The sequence below is a fragment of the Nipponia nippon genome, unplaced genomic scaffold, assembly GCF_047370975.1.
Source record: "Nipponia nippon isolate SJK-2023a ecotype South Korea unplaced genomic scaffold, ASM4737097v1 scaffold_11, whole genome shotgun sequence".
In the NCBI taxonomy this organism is placed as follows: Eukaryota; Metazoa; Chordata; class Aves; order Pelecaniformes; family Threskiornithidae; genus Nipponia; species Nipponia nippon.
This window is the reverse complement of record NW_028262302.1, coordinates 27,011,175-27,016,500: the sequence shown is the minus strand read 5'-3', so window position 1 is coordinate 27,016,500 and position 5,326 is coordinate 27,011,175. Positions and strand designations below refer to the sequence as shown.

The 5,326-nt window shown below is 42.7% G+C and overlaps 1 long non-coding RNA gene across 2 annotated transcripts; it reads right to left on the bottom strand.

The window, feature by feature from the left end:
* Nucleotides 1-338: 338 nt before the first annotated feature.
* LOC148056928 (uncharacterized) lies at nucleotides 339-4,581 on the bottom strand. 2 transcript variants are annotated; one of them, XR_015702224.1, is made up of 3 exons: nucleotides 4,353-4,581; nucleotides 2,911-3,055; nucleotides 339-1,204 (listed from the first exon to the last, which is right to left on the bottom strand). It is a non-coding gene; the product is annotated as an uncharacterized LOC148056928 (long non-coding RNA). The 2 variants fall into 2 exon arrangements; XR_015702225.1 differs by having other exon boundaries at nucleotides 339-1,188.
* Between the last annotated feature and the right edge of the window lie 745 nt (nucleotides 4,582-5,326).

Genomic DNA, 5,326 nt, shown 5'->3' with positions numbered 1-5,326 from the left:
GAAATAAGTATACAACAGAAGAAAAGCACAGTGAGGAACATAATGTTAGTAAAACACTCTTAATGCTACACAAGCTGTAGAAAATGCTACTTTGCATTTGGGCTGCAGCATCATTAACTGTGAGCAATTGAGTAAAGAGTGCACCTTTTAAACTAATTCCTTGTGCTGGAGACATAGCCACATCCAGAAGCCTACCTCATTAATATGCTATAGTGGTCAAATAGGAGATTAATAGCAAAGTCACCTGCTAAACCTACAAGGAACCTGTTGATTAACAATAAGCTCCAAAAATAAGATACCAGCCTGCAAAGCAAAATCGAGTCCAAGGGCAACAAGTGCTTCTGTAATTTATTCCTTCTTTACACAAGGGCATAAAGCTCCCTTTATAACCGTGTTTTCAAGGCCCTGCTGTGAGCTGTAGGTGTGAGCTTTTCAGCTGATTTATTAATTTTAGTTTCAATCAAAGTGTCACCTGCAGACACAAAAATGTAGGCCTCGCCACAGAAAATGCAGTTAAAAAAAAAAAAAGAGAGAGAGGGGGAAAAGAGAGAGCGAGGAGAAAAAGGGAGAGAAAGACCAAAGGTTTTATTCTGAGAAACTCTGCCAGCAATTTTTTTTTCATTTTTTTTTGCCACGCGAACACCGGACGGCCTATTCTCCGCGAAGCCCAAATAATTCCCAGCCACATAATTAAAAAAAAAAAAAATTCTGAAATTAAACATTTTTGTCATACTTCGAAAGTCAGCCTCAGACCCGGGAAATGGTGCTAACACGGCGGCTGCCAAAACAATCAGCCCCTGTTGTCAGTAGGGGGACATTCTCCCCAACCAACCGCCTGAACAACAAGTCCACTGAGCAAAATGTGCAAAAAATTCTCAATTAGTTGTCTTTATTTAGTGAACACTATGGGGTCCTCAACAGCGCTATAGAATTATGGCAGGAAAGCTGAGCTCTTCAGTGGCTTATTAGCATTCTCCGAGGGTTGGAGTGTTGCTGGTAGCAGACTGGTGCCTCCAAGAGCTGGTGGTGGGACCCCGGCACTCCTTCGGCTTTGTCCTTTTGTCCTTCCCAGCCAGCAGGAAGTACGGCCCCATGTCCGGGGTATTCTGGGATACCGTCGTCTCATTCACCGCTCACAGGACCAGCAGTGCCCGTGCCTTTGTCAGTGGCCATGAGCATCCTTCTCGCCTGGGAAGCAAAAGCTCTGGGTTTGCCATTTTCAAAAAAAAAAAAACACAACACATTTAGGAAGTGGGTTTTCTCCCTCCTCCCTCCTCTCCCCACCAGGTTTTCCAAATGAACATCGCCGTCAATGGGCCAGGGTCGAAGAAGTTAAATGTTATGCTGCCGTCCTATTAAATTACATCAGATGTTATCGACACCCTGCTTTGACATTAGAGCAAAAGGCGGCAAATAGGGGTAAATAGAAGTATCTCCCCGTCCAATTCTTATCTTAATTTAAATGTAAAGTGATTTTTTCTTTTAATAAAAGCGAGGGGAAAAAAAAAGTCGGGTAGCAAGTGCTAGAAATGTCTTTTCTGAGAAAGAGGGTATTTGCTGCTTTAGGGAAAACACTATCATTGACTAAATTAACAAGTTGTCTTATCAACTGCCATAAGCCTTGAAGTCTAATTAATTTAGTACTGATCAATAGCCTTGAATGAAGCATTGATTTCTGCAGCTTTCCGGGGCTGCAGCAGAAACACATTCTCTGCTCCGTGCACACTTCTCTCATAGGAACCATGCATTTGTGCTATTAACATTTATTTCCCCCTCTTCAACGTCCAGCAAGCATTTTAGGAATTAATTTCCATGGGAGATTTGACTTTTAAAATTATTCTGAAGAAAGAAAAAGTGGCATGACAAGGCGTCCCAGGAAATGTACTTCTCTCTTCTTTAAGTTATCTTCTGCTATAAAAATCTCTATCTAAGAGGAAGAGGTTTCAGTAGTAGATCATCAAATGGTGTAAAGCTTGGCAGAACTGTAGAAAAATCAGTGGGGCTTTCCTCATTCGTGCCTGCCAAAGGTTTGACTTCTTGAATGCATAGGATGGGTTGAGCAGTAGGATCCCTGCTCTGCTTTCAAGATAGAGACCTACGCTTTCTGGAAAGCATGGTAAAAAAGTTATAGCATCAGCTCAAACCAAGGAGCCCTCCACAGTCATTAGAATAAGAGCAAAGTCTCTAAAAGCCAACGGATGAGCCTGAAATCAAAATTGTTCAACTGGTGTGGGCATATTCAAGCTGCCGTCAACAGACGTGTCATGGCAGCCCAAGAAAAACGTGGGCCTCAACACTTCCATGGGGGCAGGTGAGACTTAGAGGACAGTGGCTTAAATTTCTTGAGAAGGAAAAGGAGACACCAAAGGAGTGTACAATGTTGATGAAGAGGTTCCCAGGAGCCCTGTCCTGGCAGTGATGGCTTCGGATCCAAAGTGGGGTGTCCACACTATGCCAAGATGTGCAAATCCACCGACGGGTGGAGAAGGCATCGTCAGCTGTGACTCTTTTGTGCTGCCTTTGCCCCGGGGGGATGTGGGCTGGTTTTCCCCCAGGGAAATGGGCTCATTATTTGTGTCCGCAAGCCTGGGGGAGAGTATCCCATCTGGCAAGATGAAGTGTTGGGGTTAAATTCTGCCCTGGGCTACGTCTCCGCAACACCCGCTGCTCACAGTGCTCCGCCTTCAGCACTGCAACCCAGAGCCAAAGCGTGGGGCTTCCTCGGCTTGTCAAAATCACTCACGCCCAAATCCGCCAGGGCAAAATGAAGGAGAAAGCCAAATTCAGAAGGCGGAGTTGCCTATCTTGCATCTGCCGGGAAGCGCTTTGACAGCCCCAGCAGAGCTGCTGGGGTGTAAGAGAGATCAGAATCAGGCTCTAAATGCTTACAAATTAGCTTAAATTCCAAACCTGTGCTAGCAGGAGGAGTCAAGCATTGCGACAGGTCTCCTCCAAGCCTTTCGCCTCCACCACCCTTCCCGGCTGAGGCACACCGTTCACTTTATTTCTTTATTCCACACGTTCTCCTAGGAAAATAGCCACACAAAGCTGATTCCTGTGACAAAAAGGGAAGAAAAAGAAAAGGTCACAATAGTAAAAATTCGAAACCTCAGAAGAATTACATTTTACCTTTACAAAATTTGGCCCTTTTAACTTAAAGTTTAAAAAAAAACCAAACCCCAAAAAACCCCCTACCACAAAAGTCCCTCTCCTAATCTGTTTGGGGGCCTCCATGAGTTTCCATAGCACTTTACAAAAGATCTTTATTGAAGAAAGGATTGGACAAACTTTCCTTATATGTGTGGCCCTAGTCATTAATTGCCCCTGTCTTCTTTACCAAGGCCTTATTCCTATGTAAATACCCTTGCATAATGTTACAGGCTATTGTCAGGCCAGCGCCAGTCAGTCGCCACTTATATGCATTTTTATTTCAATCCGCTGCGCGGAGAATGAAAAGATGTCTGGACTTAAGCTGTTTACCAACTGGGCCAAAGCTGCAGTGTGGAAGAACTGAAGAAAGCACCAGGCAACTGCAGGAACAGACTTTGACAATGCAAGCAGCCATTTTCAGTTGAGTTATTAACCTACCCTGAAACTCTTCTAATCTATGCCTTTTTTAAAGAACAAATGTACTGAACCAAACATGAATGAGCCAGGACTATTAAGAGAGAAATCCTCTAAAGGACTATTGAGCGCAACATAGGTTTGTAATCATTTTGTCTCAGTTGCCTGCTACCAACATTATCAATGATGAAAATGCTTGCTCAGTTGTGGGGGATTGTCTCGTAATTAAATGACAGCGCCATACTGTAAAAGAACATGCAGAAACACAGGAGATACCGAGGGCTTTCAAACGAGCCGCTCGGAGAAAGGAGTAGGAACGGGGATGGATTACAAACCGCCTTGAAACACTGAATTAAGGACATCGGGATCTTCCTTTTAAAACACAAGCACATTTTTAGGCTCGTTTGGGGAAAGAAAAGTTGTTAAAATTGGCTCTTGCATGCAGAATCCTTCAGATAAAAAGGAGCAAAAGTACGTAGAGAGAATTCTTCCTTCTTTAGGTTGAAAAAAAAGCACAAAAATGGAAAATCAAACAGTCACATACACTCGCAGAAAAAGAAAAAAAAAACAAACTTATAAGTTTGCTGCAGGCTACATCTTTGTAGTGACTTAATAGCACTACAATCTACATAGTGTAGTATTAGCCTTAAGAAACTCTTGACTATTTGCATGCATATTAGAATCCAATGAGAGCTTAATAAGTGCATATATATGACAGAGGAAACATCTCATTGCATAGTTAAAGCTACAAAAAAACATTGAGGGAGGCAAAGTCTCAAGTTAATTACCATTACAATGCAATCAAGTACAGCAGTCATAGCTGAAAACCTTTTCTATTAAGACCGCTAGGCTCAACCTTGTCTCTGCAGGTCAGCTCCGGCACAGATAACCTTTCCAGCAGACAAATACATGTAAAATTGGCTCATCTAATTAAAAGCTCAGGGAGGTGTAGAAAAATACCAGCACACTGAGGCTGAGCAAATCACAGAGTACCCCCTCCAGCTGGATGAAGCTACAATATGTGGCTGCTGTTTGTTCTGGAAGGAAACTGAGTCACTTACCATTTCAATAGGTTAATCAATTGACAATTAAATGGAGAAATTGGTTAACTCTGCAACAATTAACATGACACTCTATTAAGTACACTTTCTAATTGCCACAGCTGCAAGTGAAAATTAATGTCTGTGTCAAAGCGGCTGCAGAAGGTTGTGCTGTTCCTGGTGGTGGTAAGGTAAGAAAAGTCGCTTTAAAAGCCTGGTGTTCCTTTTAGACCCTTAAGCACAGTGGGGAAAGGGTACAGTGCTGAGGTCTATGGCTAGCTATGGAAGGTCTCATATGTTTATTGTGTGTATATGTATACTCATAGGCGTACTAATACACATTTGTGTAGTCGGTGTGTATTTATACACATATCCCTAGTATAATGCATATTCCTTTAAAACAACATTTAAAATCAATTACAAGCTTCTTTGAGTATTAAAGGTCTATAATACCCATACATAGTGTGCAAACAGTGTGTGTGTGATTCAAGGTATACATTGAGAGACACATAATTACCCCGCCGCTCAAAGGATAAGAAGGAAATAGAAGAAACCAAGTGGTCTGATGTCTCTAGAGTTGGTACTTTGATGGTGATTCGGAAAGGTTCTGGTTTTGAAGAAATATTTACTTGTGGTGAATGCCTGCGGAGGAATCAGAGCAGGCACTAGCTGAGCCTGGGCCCTCCTGAAGTCGGTGGAAACATCGTCTTTGGTTTTCTCAG